General features: G+C 40.5%; 1 protein-coding gene across 12 annotated transcripts in view; it reads left to right on the top strand.

Moving 5' to 3' along the window:
- The window catches only part of CTNNA3 (catenin alpha 3), a 564,841-nt gene that overhangs the window by 259,131 nt on the left and 285,790 nt on the right, over positions 1-19,920 (top strand). The window lies entirely within an intron of this gene.

Here is a 19,920-nt window from a genome sequence, read left to right on the forward strand (position 1 = left end):
TGCTAAGAACTCACATAAGGATTCACCTCAAGAACCCTTAACAAGAATCTGGGATGTCAGTGACAGAATTCAGAATGCAACCCCCCCACCCAAGCAATGCACGCATAAATACATGTATATGTGCATACAGAATGCTAAACAAATCAACTTCAAGCCCAAGGATTATGAAGCTGGCTTGTTTAAATAACCAGAATTTGTTTTAAATCACAATCTCTGGTTTGTATTATGTTCACTTGAACCCCTTCCTGTTTGTGCACATACAGTGAAACTGCCTTGGTTCCCACTATCAGGGCTTATCCACACTTCCTCTTGTCCCACTGCTCTTTAGTGCTTTCTAGGCAAAGGACAAGTGGAAATGTGGATGAACGCTCACACACAGAATTTGAACTTGAAAACATCTAGAGGCTTTATTCAAGAAATCGGTACATGATCAAGGCATAATTACAGGGCACATAAATGGAGTTCTCACATGACCATGCAAAAGCTAAGCTCTCCCAACACCTGGTGTGTCCCTCCTGCTCTTCTTTTTTTGCAGCAGGTGAAGGCTGTCACTCACATGAATCACACCCACGTTATATAAACAAGCGTCTGCCTGTAAGTGCTCTCTCAGAATGGCTCAGTCTGTGTGTGCTGGCACATTTGACACCATGTCTTTGGAAACAGAAACTTGTCTAGCTCCGCTGTTCCAATCTTGGTCTCGGGCTCAGCCAGCCCTTCTGATTGATCAGCTCCTTGGCAGGGTCTATACTGGCTTCAGCTCTTCCTCTGCCTTGGGAGTATTTGTCAGGGGTGGCAGCAATGACTTCTCAGGGCTGTGAAGATTTGGGTCTGGGCTTGAGTAGCTCCATGAAAGACACTTTGCCATTCTAGGCAGCTAGCAAACACTATGTGTGTGTTTGAAGAGTATGCGTGTGAGGTTGAGCAATCAAAAGATACCAAATTTAGTACAAACTTTTCTTGTCTTGTTTAGCATATTTAGAATTTTCCATTAGCTGCTGCTAAGAAAAGCCTGTTATTTTAATCTGTAAGCTAATGGAAGGATTCTGCATCAAAAATGTGTACGATCAGCATTTCATGCTGTGGTTAATGGAAAAAACATGGAACTGATCATGGGAACCATTGAAGCTTTTTAGGAATGTGTATATAAGAGATAGCTTTGAATGCAGTATTTTAAAGCTATTGCTTTTTAAATAATAATAATAATACTACAGTACAGACGTTTAAATGTTGTTCTGCCATGGTCTCTGGTAGAACCAGCATCAGATTTTCATGTTGCTTGTAACACAGACCTGTTAAAGCTAAAATGCACCCCCAGAAGTATGACTGGCATGATTGCAATTAGATGTGTATGCATTTGGTTGCAATTGTCACAAATACTTATTGGCTGCAGCCCATACATAACAAGTAACACCTCTACCTTAATGGATTTACTTTGGGTATGATTAACATTGGATACAAAATGTTTATATTTTTGTATCCCATTCCTTGTTTTTTCTTCTACCATCTTGGTGATTAACATTAAAATACTCTGCATGTCAGCTTGGAAGTATGTCTCACAGTGTTAAATTGGGCTTACTCCCAAGTAAGTGTGTAAATAGGATTTTAGTGTAAATTATCCGGCATATCAGTACAACTGATTTTGTATTTCAAAATAGCTATGTTTGGTTTTCCCTGTCACAGAGCATGTATACATCTTTTTGCTGATTTCTACAATGTGTAGTCCAGTAAATAAAAACTCTGAAACAGCATTCAATAAAATACTTACGAGATCTGGGACAAAATTAGAAGGCTATAACACTTTTCACGTACTCCTCCAGACTGCAATAAGTAGCTGTCTGCCCAACTGTGAGATGTGTTAAATTGTAGACTCCCTCCTGCACAGAATCTTATCTGACCTTTCTCAGTGACAGTGCTCAGGAGATCTTATCCACCACTTCTCAACTGCATGTCTAGCATTGTGGAGTGTCGCAACACAGATGGGGATGTTGAAGAAAATCAAACTTAAGTGATGTTCTCTCCAAACTCACCTATTGATGTTGGGCAAAACTGGGAATAGAAAACACATTTTTAGAGTTCCGTGCACTAAGTAAAGGTGCTTCCCATGAGAAGACTGGCATTCCTGTTCTCTGTGTTTTTGTTCCTGTATGGCAAATTTACAGTTTCAGTTTCATGATTTTTATTTCCTATGGCAGAACATTCATCATGTTAAAAAATAAAGCAGAACTAAAATTTTAAAAGATGCTTACTTTTGTAGCTCAATCAATCATATATGCAAATGTCTAAGAAGTATTAGATCTCTTTGTGGTTTAGCCCAAAATTGGTAGCAGACTGTTGGAAGCTATGTCTGTTAATTCCCTAGAGGTACCATAAGGTTAGGGATTTTTAAAAATTCATCTATTATCATCACTGCCTATTTCCCCCCTATGAAAGCATCTTCAGTCTCATAGCTGCATTATTTACAGAGTTCAGAAGAATGATTCATTAGACAGTTATTCATATTTAAATTGATTACTCTTTCTTGATCTAGGTATTGGTTTTTCTTTTGCAATGATGTAGAAAATTTCAAGAGAAAGGACACATCTACTAACTCTGATTTTCTTCAACTGAATTTGATATAGTACATTTACAGCTGATGGGATCTGAACACCCATCTGCCAGTTTTGACTTTTCTGAATTTAATTAAAAATATATTTCACTGGGACATTGTTTGCTGCCTCTGGTGATATGCTATGCATATGGAAGCCTGCATGGCCCTCATCATTCTCTCTCTGTCTCTTTCACTCAGACTCTCTCTCTCACACCACACTCCAGACAACATATACATATACAGAGCACAAGAGTGAGTGAGAAAGCAGTATAGTGGTACTTCCCTGTGGTGTGATCCTATGCATAAGAACTAAGAAAACTCTTTATTATGGTTACCAGATGCCCCCGTTTCCTGGGGACAGTCCCTGGATTTACAAATCTGTCCCCAGACAAAATCCATCCCCGGAATGTCCCCGGATTTCATTTAATGTCCCCAGATTTATATTTTTAGTGTTGTAGATTTTTTAGTAGGGAATGAATGTTGTGTGATTGGTTCAATGGCACAAGACACATCATATGGGGACTTCTGGCAAGGCAAAATTGCGGGCGCCACGGCAGCAAGCAGCTCCTGAAGTCAGCCAGAATCAGCTGCACTACCAGGCTGACTCTGGGCTGCTGAGACTGCTGCTGCCACCACTGCCGAGAAGGAACCGGGGACGCCCGGCACATCAATTGGGAGAACCGCTGACCACCCTCCTGCGACCCAAATTGAGCTGGGATCGAGAGCACCCGGTCACCCGGCTGACTGCCCAGCAGCGCTCCAGGGCCGAGAAAACCCCAGAGCCAATTCAGGGAAAAGGAGGAGAGGAGAAAGAAAAGGAAGAGAGAGAAACAGGAATGAGAAAAAAGAGGTGAGCCCCGACCTTGCTACACCACTGCCGCCGCTGAGGAGGAGAGGTAGGAGAGCAACGGGAGGGCAAGGGCATGTGGCTGATCCCAGGCCCAACCTGAGCCTACTCCACAGCAGCTAGTGCTCCAAGAGAGCAGGCCGAGGCCCAGAGGAAGGCCATGTGACAGATGAGACCACAGAAGAGAAGATATTACTTCTTAATTTTTTCAAAGAAACCTTACTTTTAATAACTTTTTTCCTCTTTTTTTTTTAAAAAAAAGTGTCCCCAGATTCTTTGAAAAACATCTGGTAACCTTACTTTTTATCCCAGGTCAATCTGTTTTCCCCATCTACCTCGGTACAGTATTGTCTACTTTGACTGCCAGCAGTTATTCAGAGTGTGAGGGAGAAGTGGCTGCCTAAAAACCAGCTGCAGGGAATTGTAAGCGAGAAGAGTGTTGTTGCATTCATATCTTGTTCGCAGGCATCTGGTTGGCCATTGTGGGAACAGGATGCTGGACTAGATGGGCCTTTGGTCTGATTCTGCATGGCATTACTTACTTTTTTTTTTAACCAAAACCTGCTTCTTGATCCTTTAAACTGTAAGGATTGAATTTGGGGCCTTTTGCCCACAAAACATTGTTTTCTGTTACTGAATTATGACCCTTCGTCATGCAGTTGTTGTGGTGTGTAAGAGAGACAGAGAATATTGGAACCACGTGAGTGGGACAAATTTCTTTTCCAGTAGCCATCTCACTAAAAAGTAGGGCAACAATTCCTGGGCTCAATCCACATAGTTGAGCTTACTCATGAGGTTTGAATACTCATGCATACTGCATCAGTGTGATATTGTGCTACAAGGAAACAGGTTTCTTGCTGCGTGTGAATGGAACTATTTGCAGAGTTCACCTGCACATTGCTTATGTAAGCACCTGCGCATCTGACTACCACGTTGTGGAAACTGTATTTCTCGTCCTCTTCCACTCACAGTTCTTTGGATCACAGCCATCATTCTGCTATTAAATGCAGGCAGGCATTCAGGTGTAAGCAATTAGAGTACAGTCTACCTGTAATTTGACTTGTCCTTTCAAAATATTTTAAAGCTCTCTGTAACTTTCTCTTTGAACCTGTATATTGCCAGTAAAATATACTGAATACCTATCACTCTGTAAAATTAAAGTGCTTACTCATATGAGATGTTCAGATCTGAGCTCTGAGGTCATATGCTGAGTTCCGCAGATGGGAAAAACTGGTCTCATACAGTATTCAGTAACATCTCAAGGAAACGACATTATGACTGTTTAGTGGATTTGCAAGTGAAAGAGGGAAAAAACCCATGAATATAGTAAAGAGACATATAATTATATCCATTCATTCTGGGGCTAGAATCAAGATAGTCTATTCACAATGATTACAGTTGTGTATTTAGCCACTACCACCCCTTTCTTGAGCTCCACTTTGATTTTGCAGGATGGGTGGTGGGTGGGATGACAAAGAAGGACAAATTCCTTGCTAAAAATATTTATTCATACCTCCTGGAAGTGAATTTTCCTGTATTGTGTATTTGTGCATAAAATCAATCAAATCTTTTTCAGTCAGCCCAACTACTGTAAGTTGCTAGATAGCCTAATTGTAATAGGCAATATTCTTGGAGAAATACCAGAACTTAATTGTACAGGCAGCCTTGGTTAGTTAATTAGCTTGTCAACCAGTTCTTTTTAGTCTTGGCTGCTACTGATTTATACCCAGTAAGAATATAAAAGGATTTTCTGGTGTAAAATGAGAATGCAGGTTCCTATAATGCATTCTCATGGTGCTATCTTTTTTCTTTCTTTTCTTTCATCTTCCCCCCCTCCTGATCCTTTTCCCTACCAACAAAACGAAAAAGCAAACTTTGAAGAATCTATTAAGATATCTAAACTACTAGTTAGTTTGCTTCCTTTTGAGGTCACACCTGCCAAGAGTACAGTTTGTTACTCTTTGTGGTCTTCAGAATCTGCATTTGTGCAGAACAAAGAGCAGGAATAGAGAGCCTATGGTACAACTCCGAATGTTGCTGGACTGCAACTCCCATTATCCCTGAACCATTTGCCATGCTGCTTGGGGCTGATAGTTTATCACCCCGGTCTAGACCTTGGAAGAGCTTGAAGCCCTTGCCCTCAATTGCGGAGAACTGTGTCACTGCATACCTCAAAGATGGGGCCTCTTTAATTGTAGCCTGTACATAGCATTCCTTGGTGTTGATGGCTTTCATAAGCAGCCCATGTCTCGATGCTCAGCATTTCTCCATATAGGCAGCCTTAGTGTCTGATAAAAGCTCATGCTTTCTGTCTTGATGGCCTTGGTATCTAGCCCAAGCTGCGGTAGGTGTTTTTTTCTGCACTGACAGCATTGTGTGGAGGAAGGGGTTCGATAAGGATCTGAGTGATGGACCATCCTTGAAATCTTTCCCTCCTCATAGGTCCTTCTCATATATTATCCTCTGCATTTTCATGATGTTTTGTGGATATCCTCTTGGAAGTTACTGGGGGAATATTATCTACACTATAAACTTACTTTAGTTTTTGTAACCAGCTCCAGTGCCATGGTTTTCCACAAAGAATGCAAGGAATTAAACTTTGATGAGAGTGCTAAGAATTATTTTAGAACTACACTTCCCAGGCTTCCCTCGAAAGAAAGGAATAACTGTTCTGTGGTGTAGATAGGGCCTAATATATCACTTTTTTCCTCTCCTTTGTGCAAAAGCTGTCCTTCCATGACTAAGTGTACTTTTCTTTGTATTCAGTCTATATCGTAATGTAGTCCAATCACCTTTAAAGCTTTTCAAAAGTACCCATCAATTTGGTGTGTGTGTGATCTTTGCTGCAGTAGTTGTGCTTTATCTCTCGCAGTTTCCTAAAGTGAATTGTGTCAAAATAACCTTGCACAGATAGATACCTATAACAACTGTAGGAATATCTTTGTGGTTTTGTGTATATGTGTGATTCTTGTGGCTCCCACTTAAATGTATAAGTTTCAGAAATAGATGTTGATTTGTCCAGAGCATTCTATCAAATGCTTTGAATCACAATGTAGCACCCCATCAGTGCAGCCCAGTGTTTGCTTTGAATGGATTCCGTTCCCATTTTTGCTTAAGTCCTCCTGAAAAGGTCTGTCTCTTTCAGGAATATGAAATAATTTAATGCCTTTTGAAAACATGCTCTGATTTGGGGAAAGCAGTGTTTACCCCTCCTTCCCTGAAAGGTGCTACAAACAATGGAGGAATACTTGAAACACTTCAAAAGTAATGTATGCTTCATGTCTCAGTGACTTTTTCCTTTCCCATTTCCATGTTAGTGGCTAGACTAGCTACTGATCAATGTAAATATTTTATCTCAAGGTGATGTCCAACTTAAGTTGGCTTTATTTATTTAGTCATCTTCCTTTCTTTTTTAACCACTAAGGCAAACTACAAGGTAGGTTTGGCTGAGAGATAAGGACTTGTAGAAGACTACTTTGTGCAATGGCTGGGGAGAGGTTTTTTGTTTTTACTTCAATTTCACTTGTAGGAGGGTGGTAGCTTGTGTAAATATATCATCAGGATGTGTGAAAGACTCAGAGGTCCCTAGAAAAGCCTGGGTCTCTTTCAGTCTTGTTAGCCCCGTTTTGGAGACCAGATTCCAAAGTGGGCAACAACAACAAAAGGGAATAATATAGCAACTCAGTCTCTAATATATCACCTGCTGATTGTAGGCTGTGTCCCGACAGGGACATTATATTGCAAACAGGTCGTTCCGATCCAATTTTTCTGTGTGCGTGATTGGCACATATGAGGGTCCACATGCTCCCATTTTTCCCATTCCCTAAATTGCTATTCCGCTACTTGCAGTCAACCCCACTGGGTAGAACTAGGCAGAAAATATCCTGGATATTTTTTTTTGTCCCTCTCATCAGTCACTCCTTTACACACTCAGACTCAGTTAGTTTACAGGATTGAATTGTAGTTGGCTTGTTCTTTTTTCCCCAAATTATAAATTAATTTTTGTTCACAGTTGCAGGAGATCTGTAATAATAAAAACAAATTGGGGCTGCTTAGTGCTCTGTGTGTGGTGGGTACACATGCTGAACTTTCTGTAAATTAAGATAATTTCTCTCTCCCAGCCTTCTCCACTTGACATCTAATTTCAGTTTAAAGGACATTAGGATCTGATTGTGTTGCTGAGATGGAGGGGAATCAGTCAGTCCTAAACCTCTTCTTGCTGCTTTCTCAAAGCTCTCCAAGCCTCTCTTGCAGCATCAGAGAGGTTTGGGGTGAAAAACAGAAGGCAGCAAGGGAGTTTCCTGATGTTGACAGGCACTTGACTCTTCCCACTTTTTTCTTTTAAAATATATATCTCTGAGAGCGCCATGTCCCAAGGCATCCTTCTGCTGCAGGAGACCCTTGAAGAAGTCTGAAATAACAGCTAGAAGAGGACTCTCAGCAGCACAATACTGAGGTGATTTAAGCTAGGGATGGGGAAGAAACTGGATTCAGTTTGCATTTAAAGGTGAATCTACCTACTTCACACTTTCTGAAATAATATGTTAATCAAAACACAGCCATCCTTTGAAAGTCGCACTTCCGCAAATTTTGCTGTGGAATTTCTGTAGCCAAATTGTTGTTGTTTAGTCGTTTAGTCATGTCCGACTCTTCGTGACCCCATGGACCAGAGCACGCCAGGCACTTCTGTCTTCCACTGCCTCCCGCAGTTTGGTCAAATAATGTGCAGCCAAATAATGTGTACCAAAATGCATATGCTAGGGTTTGCATAAACATGCATATATTAATGAAAATAACATACAAAAATGTATGTTACAGAGATGTCTGGACTTTCCTGGACATGTCATCTTTTTCAGGCTTAAAATTTATATCCAGGCAGAATTTTAAAATGTGACAAAATATCCAGTTTTTGTTTGTTTTGTGGCGCACAAGTGCTCATCTACTCAGTACTCTCTCCTCCTCCTCTGGACCCTCTCCCTTCCCTTCCCTTCCCTTCCCTTCCCCTTCCCCTCCCCTCCCCTCCCCCCCTCCTCCCCCTCCTTCTCCTTCTCCCTGGATCCCTCTTTCATTCTCTCCCCTTTCTCCACTTCTCCAACTCCCTCGTCCCTCCAAGGACTTGCCCCTCCACTGCCTGCCGCATCCCTTTTCTTTCTCCACCTTCACGTCCAGCATTCTACCCCCTACACTACGGTGACTCCCCAGCCTCTGCCTAATGACTTCCTGTGAGTGAGATCCTCATCCAGGGTCTGTCCATCTCTTTAAACCTCTCTCTGCTCATGTGATCTTCTGTTTGTTTTAGGGCCATAGTTCAGTCGCAGGGCATCTGCTCTGAATGCAGAAGACCCCAGATCCATCGTTAAAAGTAGAAGTCAGCAAATGCATCCTCTTTTTAGCTCTTCAAAATAGGGCAACCCTAGCTAGGCAAAAATGCATATAAGAATGCATATTTTAGGAGAAATTTGCACTAAAATGCTGGTGATTTTCATGAAATGTGGAGAACCAAATTTAAGATTAGAAAAATGAGGAGCTCAGAGAAACCAAAATTGACAAATTCATCCATCCCTACTTTAAGCTGAATTTGAAGGTCATCTGAAAATGCGGAGAGATAGGAAAGATTGGCACACCCGCCCACACCCATCCATACAGAGCACTAATCCACCCAAAGTGTTTATTTTTATTATTGCTTGTCTCACACAAATTTGTTCATACAAATTATGTGAATTTCCCCCCACTGAAATGAATGACACCTAAACATGCATAACTCTGTGTGTGATTGTAGCCTTAGTGTTTGCTTAACACAAATATCACACACACACACACACACACACACACGCTCTCTCTATCTCTCACACTCATCCAATTCTTTTGACAAGCCATGGTGTTTCCTATTTCACCTTCCGATTATTTTATCTTCTTTCCTTCTTTTCTCTGTAATCTTTGCCACCTACAGGTTATCTGTCACCTCCCTGTATATCCCTTAGCCATTACAATAATGTAACCTGTAGGGCCAAAAAAAGAAACCTCTTAGCACTTTCTATACTGGAAGCATACCTTAGTGTATGCCCTAAGTAACAGTGGGCATGATACATTTACCAATAATAAATAAATAACTGCATTCCTGCTATAAAGTCTATTGAAGCGATTTATGGATAGTAGAAGCAAAGCAGGGCAGAGTTCTGAAGTAAATTTTATGTTTGTGGCTGAGTTCTTTTGAAGTGGAAAATAATGAGAAGAATTTAGCAGGAAAATGGCAGTTTTAAGAAGCCTTTCTAATGTAATGCAAAACTTTGTATTTGCTCAGGGCTTCATAATAGCTTCTAGTTTTGTAATAAACATGTGCAGCATGCTTTAAATAAAACTTAATAAAATCCTATAATAAAAATGTATACAATATGACACCAACTTTTTACATGCACAAAAATATTCACATTAAGTGGACAGCATATATACTGGCAAATCTTTGCCCATCTTCCTTAAATTACACTATAATCATATTATTGCAATAAAATAATGTGAGTTGAGATTTTATTTTTGGAAGAGGGTAATTTACCAGTCTGCAGCTTTATTGTTCTGCTTTGTGTGTGCACGCCTTCAAATACAAGATGAAAGTGAGAAAGAGGAGATAAGTGATGAGAATCATAATGTATTTTATTGGTAATTCTGCAGTTTTAAGAGAACAGAATTTTGTTTATGGGAGAGACCAAATGTTGTTACTTCATAAAGAAGCAGAAGAGAGAAGGAAAGCTCAGCAAGCTAGACTGACTCTTGGCCTTTTAAACCAGCCCTGAGGTGATATGTAGCCTGCTCCACTGTCATCTCGCTTCAAAGCTTGTGGTTAAAATGGTTTTTTTTCTGTTTATCATATACAATTTTATATTCATCTGCTGATGATCACAAGGCAGGGCAGAAAATACTGTCAGTGCAAAAGGCCCTAATAATGATTAGTGACTGATTTAGCTCCCCCTGAATTTCACCTAGAGGGAAATTGAATGCCTAACTTGGACCATGCTGAGGCATAATACCTGGAGGCGTTTTTGAGGGATTTTTAAAAGGCCACTTCACAGAGGTTTGTGCAGATTCTTAGGGGAGGGAGCTTCACTCCTTTAAGCTGTTTCATGTTCTGCCTAAAGCAAAATTTGAGATTAATCTGGAGAACCCTTTAAGAAGGTAAAACATCTGTAAGAATTTGGCGAGTAGTTAAGAGTATCACTGTCAAATATTCTTGGAGGAGTGGGGGAGGTGGCCCTTGGAATATCTTCACATCACCATTTGGTCTGTGGTAGCCAAGGGCTACTTAGGGATATGGGTGGTGCTGTGGGTTAAACCACAGAGCCTAGGACTTGCCGATCAGAATGTTGGCGGTTCGAATCCCCTTAACGGGGTGAGCTCCAGTTGCTCAGTCCCTGCTCCTGCCAACCTAGCAGTTCAAAAGCATGTCAAAGTGCAAGTAGATAAATAGGTACCGCTCCAGCGGGAAGGTAAACAGCATTTCTATGCACTACTCTGATTCGCCAGAAGCGCTTAGTCATGCTGGCCGCATGACCTGGAAGCTGTACGCCGGCTGCCCTTGGCTAGGTAAAGGGACCCCTTAATGGTCAGGGTCCCTTTACCTAGCCAAGGGCAGCATAAGATGCTTCCTTACACTGAGTCAAACCAATTGGCCCATCTGTTGTCTACACTGTGTTGTCTACACTGACTGGCACTGGCTCTTCAGGGTTACAGACATGGAATCTTTTCCAGCTCTACCTGGAGATGCCAAGGATTGAACCATGGACCATCTACATGCAAAGCAAGTGTTCTGTCACTGAGCTACAAAAAGGGCATGAAAGTGAGTGCAACCATAATTGCCTGGTATGTCTTTTTTTCTGGACAAAAGCACCCTTGGGAAACTACCAGGGACAGAGCACCCTGGTGGGGCCCATTGCTGTCCTGATGTGTGCCCTGTACAGCTGGATCTTGCAACTGCCACTTTCATTTCCCACAGTGACGCACAGCAATGCCCCACCAGCCAAGCCTTGCAGTGTGGCCTCTCTCTGTAGGCAGGGTTTAGCTTTTAGCAGCAGGAACAGCAACACCAAATTTATTATATGGTCAAAGATCTGGTAAATAATTGCTATAATTTAAATAGAAGTACTGTATATTAAACTATTGTGAGGAAGGCACTGGAAGATTAGTGTGCTTGCTCAGTCTGCTGACCAGGTGCTAATAGACAAGTGCAAGGCTCCTGCTTCTGTTCTTATGATTTCTTATCTGTAAACCAGACTTGGGCCAGGTATCTGTCAAACGGAGGGAACTTTCAAACAGAGGACTGTCCTCTGTAAAGGAGGCAGCCATGAGTTTAAATGCTTACATGTGTCACCCAGTCATGTGAAAAAGCCACACTTATCACCACTGGTCCACAGCTCTGATTTACATTTTTGGATCAGCTGTGATTTATATTTTTAGCTCCCCATTTTGCATGTTGCACAAATACTCTTCCCCTGAGGGCATGCTGTTATTTCCAGAACACTGAGATGATTAATAGTGGAGCTATTTGAGCTCCTCAGGTGGTTTTCATTATTTTCCAGAGATAACCTGTTGTAAGTAAATTTATTCACAAGTCATTGGGCATGCATGGCAACTAGCCCTGCAAGAATTATTGTATTTGTACTGTGTTTTCAGCTCTAAAGAGCCTGATTTGGGGGGGGGGGTCCCAAGGTAGCTCACATCAATAATTTGTCTTCCAGGTGAGCAACAATATCTAGAATTTAAACCATTACAGAAATCTCTCACTTGTGGGGTTTGGTGGTAGTGTCTTGATCAAGCCCCACACTTATAAAGGAAGTTGTGGATTTCTTTATATTTGACATAGAAACTACAGATCTCCAGAATGAATTAAGTTCTTAACCCAAGGTACCACTGTATAAAACCCAATACTTAACAACAATTCAATTTCAGCATAACAGCCCAAGTGGGGTTCTTTTTCAAATGGTGATGTTAAAGGCAAAAGGCAGATGGTAGAGATGTAAAGTTACTGGGATTTGTTTGTTTGCTAGGGAAGCAAAGGCTCCATGTCTCGTACCCATCTTATAGATAATGCTGCAAACAGCCATCTCCTCACTGAATAATGATGGAGGCACTTGCCCCATAGCGCTTTTCTGTCTCTCACAGTAACTTTACATCTCTACCATCTGCCTCCCCAATACTGAACTTTACATTAGGCTGCTGTGAATGTGCAACACAATTATTTTGCCATGTACTTACCTCTCAGTATTACATAATTATACATTGTAATTATGTCATTATATGTACTTACTTTAACAACATAATACAGCCTATTTCTAAAATGTACATTATTAAGAACATTGTTTTTTACCCAACAAAAAAATTGTTGCTGGAAGGAACATTGTGGCTGCAATGAGCACATTATATTTCTTGTTGTTGTTTAGTTGTTTTGTCATTTTGTCATGTCCGACTCTTTGTGACCCCATGGACCAGAGCATGCCAGGCACTCCTGTCTTCCACTGCCTCCCGCAGTTTGGTCAAACTCTTGCTGGTAGCTTCGAGAACACTGTCCAACCATCTCATCCTCTGTTGTCCCCTTCTCCTTGTGCCCTCCATCTTTCCCAACATCAGAAAAGGGCACAAGGGAATACCTGCTACTTGAAGCAATTGTTTTAGATGTTTCAAAGACTAAATTAGATGACTGCTCCGATGCTTAGACTATAACTCTGAAACAGTTTTCCATTGTCAAGTGTAATATTTATTAGTAATCACATATTTAGAAATATAATTTTGCAAAAATGCTTTACAGTACTTAAATCTTGTTTTTAGTCACAACAACCATTTTACAGATGCACAGTAACTTGGCCAAGTCCACTCAATGAGTTCATGGCCAAGAAGGACTTGTTTATCTTCTTAGTTTTCCTTGGGCATCTGGTTGGTTATTGAGAGAACAGGATGCTGGACTAAATGGGCCTTTCCTGTGATCTAGTAGGGTTCTTCTTATAGTCACATGTCTGGCATGTTAAAGATCCCAGGAATGCTGTTGTCAGAAATTTTGGATAATTGTTGCTAGTTGATGTCAACCACATTGAGCTAGAAAGGCCAATTGATTGACACTGTAGAAGGCAGTTTCCTATGTTCCTGTCCTCCTAGGGTTAGTTTTATTTTGGTACTTGTTCTGCACACTAATAAAATATTTCATCTCAGAATGTGCCATCCTTCTCCTTTCCACTAAGATATCTGTTACTTCTACTCTTTTGTTTCATATTTTTATTGTCTTCCCCCACCATCGCATCAACAATGTAGGAATACATACGTATGCTAGGTAAGCAAAGGCTCCATGCCTTGTATCCATCTTATAGCTAATGCTGCATACAGCCATCTCCTCACTGAATAATGATGGAGGCACTTACCCCATAGCGCTTTTCTGTCTCTCACACTGTGGCACCCACTACCACCCCACCTAGGCATGCAAGGTTCAATGTGGCAGTGATTCATGGTCCTGGCAGATGCTTTGTTAACTTAAGATGTGTAGGAAATGTTCTCATTTGCTAAAATTCATAATGGGATGTGAATTATATTTTTAACTAATCCCCTCTTGGTAGGCTCTCTACCCAAAGCATTTAGATTATTAGCAGTGTTACATTAGGTTTAGGTGAGCTGCAAGAGAAGGTGCCCCAAGCGGTGTTCCAAGAAGCACTGGAGGAAATCCCTAGATAAAGAGTGATTTTCTCAACATGCATTAGGAACATAACCAGCTGCCTCAATTTTAATTTTCAACATTAGACTTTGCATATGGTTTATTTCATCTCATGAGAAACCAGCTACTAAACAGGTCCTGTTGGACGTACATGGACCCATAATATTAACATTAATAATCTGCTCACTTGCACATCTAATTCGCAGTGCTTCTTGAAGTGCCCAAAGCCAGTCTTAATTTGCTATTCATATCAGGAAGAGAACAATCGAGGAAAAGGGGCAATTGTTTTGTTTTTATTTAGCAAAGAGCACATAATTCTGTAGGACATTGACTAAGCTTAATGGCCCATCATCTGTCCAGGAAGGAGATTATTATAGGTGTAGCAAGCACCTTGACCATCTAGAGAGGCCTTAGCAAATGGAAAGAACCTGACAGAGACTGTTAATTAAGTCTTTCCATTTTTTAAAAAATACTTTCTGCTTGCATAGGAAATAGAGATGCAGTAGCCTCGCCCTCCTAACTGAGGTTTGCTATTTGGGACAAAATATCCATAGCAGAATAAACAAGAGTCTATTTTCTTCACTGCGTGTCCTTCATCATTGTTCCGTGGGACGTCTAGAACCTCAGGAAAAATGGGGAAATAAGTTACATTGAATAATGAGTTGGTTTGTTACCACTGATGTTTATTTACTCAGCAATAGAATATATGTGCATGCCTGATTAGGAAAGAAGGTTGTTATAAAGTGGATTCACATTGATGCTTCTCAAGGGCAAATTCCAAAAGAAATCTCCTAATCCTTCTCTCTCTTAAGGTATTCAGCATTCCAGTTATGATGAAGTAGGTTATCTTTGTTATGGAGTGAGTCATAGTTCCTCAACTTCAGCAGTGTCAACACAGTCTTAGTAGTAGAGCCAACCTAATGCATATTTAAGAACACACATTAGTTGGTAGAAGGTGATTCATTCCAGTAGATTCAGTGTGTATTCTAATAAAACACCAAATGACAGCGAAAAGCAGAAATATTGAGAGAGACATGCAAATAAATTTATTCACTTAATATAGAATTCCTTTGTAATAGAGTGGTACATCTTTGGGTCACCTTTTAGTGATCCAATTGCCTAGCTAAACTGGGTTCACAGAAACAACCCTTAAACATTATGGCAATTCAAAGTAGAGTTTTGTCTGGACCTGAGCCTTTATCAGTTTCTGAATCTCAGTCAGGTATACCATGTCCCAGCTTTGTCCAAAGGATGAAACTGTAGGGAGACAAGCCTTTTTATAACAATAGATCAGAGTGGGTCAGGTGGTGCTCTTGATTCCTATAAAAGCTTCCTGGTTAAGATTGCTCACTTATTTGAGCAGTTAAGAGGATTCTATTCATGTTTTCTGTGTTGGCAACAACACATGCTTTGCATCTAGTGGATTCCAGGTTCAGTCACTAGAATATGCAGTTTGAAAGACTGAATTGACAGGAAAGACACCTCTGCCTGAGACTATGGAGCACTGCTGCTAGTCAGTGTATATAATACTGGGCTAAACCTAGTATAAGCATCCTCTTTTCTTTCCCTACATATTTGTCTGTTCCTGCCTACAGCTGGGCAGGAACTGAGTCTGACAAGTGGCTACTGAATTATTGCCTGAAACAAAAGCAAATGTGGGAGTTTCTCCCCACATCACAGAAATTTTTAGCAAAATACTTTTGCTAAGATTGACAGTAGGTTTGTCCAGATGACCTGTGCTTTGGCTTAATTCATCTTGATTTCTTTGCACAAAGGTTGCATGGTGATTAGACTATATCTAGCCTTTATTGAGCATTTGTTCCAAATAGTTTACAGGCTGGTTGTATGGCAATGAGCATTTATCCTATTTGGCTTTTGGGATCTTCACATTAATCATGCATTCATCCCACACTTTTCAGAGCATTTCCCTGTCACTTTCCTAACTATAAAAAGTTCGTGTTATTTTTAAAGTGGATTTTCTGTGCTAGGGTGACAGAGTGCTTTATTCCACTTCAATTGTTCAAAGCTAAATTTCTGATATGCAATTGAATCCCTCTCACAATATAACGACAATTTGGAGGCACCCAGTAATAGTTGGAGGCACCCCACACATCTGTAGTATAACTAAAAGAAAGATGAACAGAAATGATATTGCAACAAGATGCCCAGGATGTATTTTATAGGATATTAAAAGTTCAAAGGACAGCATAAGTCTGAAAAATATCATTTTATCACATGGAAGCACTACAGTATTGCCCCAGGACAAATCAATGGTTCTTGGAGTCAGATCAGGAATAATATATGTGCTTTCTTGCCAAGGGTCAAGGGGCTCATTGTTGAAGTTCCAGTTTTGAAGGCATATTTGGACAAGTTCAGAGGACGTAATTAAATTGATTTTCTGTCCCTGAGCTACATGTCCCCATCAAATTAATCTGATGCTAATGAAGTTTATGGACCATCTTCTCCAAGATGTCTACAAAATAGCGGGAAATAAATTAGCCAAATTGGAATGATAATAGTTTGATGGAAGTGCCTTTTACTCTGCTGGAACCAATTCTGTATTAGTTCAGATCAATGAGACAAGGGCAACTGCCAGATCATCAACTGCCACAATACACTTAATAAACTATAACGTCTTCATACTATGAAAAGTGTCTGACGCCTCCTTTTTATGCACACAGTACAACCATCAGAAATCGATTTCTGAGAATCTGCATCTTTGTGATAACATATACATTGCAGAGTAAGGTCATCAATCCACAGTATAAAGGTTTACTCAAGGTCCAAAGAATGCCAGCTGTCACTGTTTTTAAAAAGTCGCAAGACATCATGGTTGACTAGCAATTTTGTTGTGTTCTGATCTGATGCTTGCTCTCGCAAGGCTAGAAAGCTGGAGGCAGGTCAGAAGTTGCAGGACTATGGATAGCGTAGAGTGAGCAATTTGCTCTGAAAAAAGTTGAGGGCTGCTTAACCTTTTAAAGCCCTGGCCTCTAGCTTCAATGCCTTTTGGAGAACTTTGAAGCCTTAAAAGGCTAACCCTTTGGCTTGAAAATGGATATTTCCCCTCCATTTTGTACCCCCCCCTTTCTGGTATAATCTCTGTGGTGCTGGACCAAGGACATGGTACCATTTTAACAATCCCACACAACTATTTCAAAAAGGTCCTATTACATATTTGGTAGCCAACCAATTTTCTGTAATTTGATGTGTGGTGTGAAGATTGCACCAGTATTTCCAAAGTTATGACCCTAAATAGGACATGGTACCATTTTAACAATCCCACACAACTATTTCAAAACTATTTCAAAAGTGGTCATATTACATATTTGGTCGCCAACCAATTTTCTGTAACTTGATGTGTGGTGTGAAGATTGCACCAGTATTTCCAAAGTTATGACCCTAAATAGGAGACAGGCCCATATCCTTGAAAACAGATATAAAACACAAAGTACATACTTTTACATAGTATGTAGAAACAAATGGATACCTCCCCCCCCCCCCCCGCAAAAGGTTTGTGTACTGTACATGCAGTCATATTGCATATTGAAGTATGTGAAGGAACAAGGTTTACAGAATATAAAGAAATGGTTAATAAACAAAAACTTAAAACTAGGACTTTTTTTTTTAAGTAGAAGATCCTATTTCTGGTGTTTGGGGGGGGGCAGAGCAGTTAGTTTAGACAACTGACAGCTTAAAATGATATCCAATCAGTTGAGCCATTTTTTTTTCCTAGGCTACAGTCTGGGTGGCAAAAAATAATGTAAGATAGCAGATTTTGGAAATGATTGACAAATGGTATTCATTTTGATTTCAGACATCCATTCCTTCTCATTCTTGTTAACTGCAGTTCTTCAGGGCCCCTTTTTATACAAATATATTTCCATGTAAGAAGGTGCAAAATTAGCTTATTTCCTGATTTCTCTGAAGGCAAGGTGTTTCTTTTGTTGAGCTAGCAGTTACTTACACATCTGTGAGCTTAGATGAATAAAATGGAGGGGGCATGGAGAGATGACTGAAGCTTGAGTCAACCAAAAGTTCTTTCATGGTGGCATAAATTCTTTTTTTAAAAATCCTGCTGTAGCAGTGGCAGAAATAAATACATATTTTTCTTTCTCTACTATGCATCTCCAAAGTGCTGTCCAGTAGTGATGTTTCATTTGGTGAACAGTCAGGTGAATACAGGGTGTTTCTGTCTGGAGGTTGAGTCATCAATATCATCCTGCAATTTCTCTGTTTTGTAGAGAAACCCAGTCACATTCAACTTGATTGGGGTGCTGGAATGGAAATTTTTGCCTGGTAGTATTGGTGGAGAGGTAAGGAGTAATAATTTATGAACTGAACCCCAGTCCATTGTGGCTATTCAAATTAATTCAGGAAAAGCTGAGTTGGTTTATGCATCTCTTAAAGAAGAACAGAATGATGGGTGGCCTTGAGATTACATATGTTCAGGCTGTGCTAAAAAAGAAGCAAATTTTGATCCAGAATTCTTCAGCCATATAATGTTCTATTTACAACCTTCAATATGCGGTGAAAATGAGATTAAAAGTAAGTAAATATGAAATACTTAAGCAAGTACGTACTTAGACCACCGGTCCATCTCAGGTAGGGTATACCCTTTTGCATCCTAATTCTGCTGGTACTCTTATTATTTTATTTTAAGAAAACAAAAACAGCTACAATAATAAAACAATAATAAAAGACAATAAAAGTTGCTCATAAGAATTGTTCATTGTTTGTAGTTAACAAATAGCAGAAAATATGGACAGCTACTACTGTACTGGCTCAATAAGATCCAGCATTTACCAAGTATTTTCATGGCTGCTTTGTCAACTGTTTCTAGCATGTTGCTTTGGAAGGGCCAGTGAGCATAACAGTACCCAAGGTCACATGAAGGGTGCAGTTGCTTCACTAAGGCTGCTATCCTAACCCCAGTTACCTGGAACTAAGCCCCACTGAATTAAATAGCATTTACTTCTGAGTACACATGATTAGGATTGTGCTGTAAAGTTGTGATCCTGTGCACACTTATTTCAGACAGTTCCTTCCAGTGCATTTCCAAGAGACTCTCAATTGCTTAGTGTATAATCACACGGGTGGCGCTGTGGTCTAAACCACAGAGCCTAGGGCTTGCTCATCAGAAGGTCGCTGTTCGAATCCCTGCTACGGGATGAGCTCCCATCGCTCGGTCCCTGCTCCTGCCAACCTAGCAGTTTGAAAGCATGTCAAAGTGCAAGTAGTTACCGTATATTTCGCTCCGCTCTATAAGACGCACCAGACCACAAGACACACCTAGTTTTTGGTGGAGGAAAACAAGTAAAAAAGTATTCTGAATCTCAGAAGCCAGAACAGCAAGAGGGATTGCTGTGCAGTGAAAGCAGCAATCCCTCTTGCTGTTCTGGCTTCTGGGATAGCTGCGCAGCCTGCATTCGCTCCATAAGACGCACACACATTTCCCCTTACTTTTTAGGAGGGAAAAAGTGAGTCTTATAGAGCAAAAAATACGGTAAATAGGTACTGCTCTGGCGGGAGGGAAGGTAAACGGCATTTCCGTGTACTGCTCTGGTTCGCCAGAAGTGGCTTAGTCATGCTGGCCACATGACCTGGAAGCTCCCTCGGCCAGTAAAGTGAGATGAGCGCCACAACCCCAGAGTTGTCCACGACTGGACCTAATGGTCAGGGGTCCCTTTACCCTTTATAATCAAAGGAGGGAGAAGGGGGGAAAAAAGGAAAATTGAAATGGTCCGACATTCATCTTGAGCCACCCATACTAGAAAGGTTTTCAATTTCTTGTTTAAAATAATG

This window comes from Podarcis melisellensis, assembly GCF_964234715.1.
Source record: "Podarcis melisellensis genome assembly, chromosome: 5".
Classification (NCBI taxonomy): Eukaryota; Metazoa; Chordata; class Lepidosauria; order Squamata; family Lacertidae; genus Podarcis; species Podarcis melisellensis.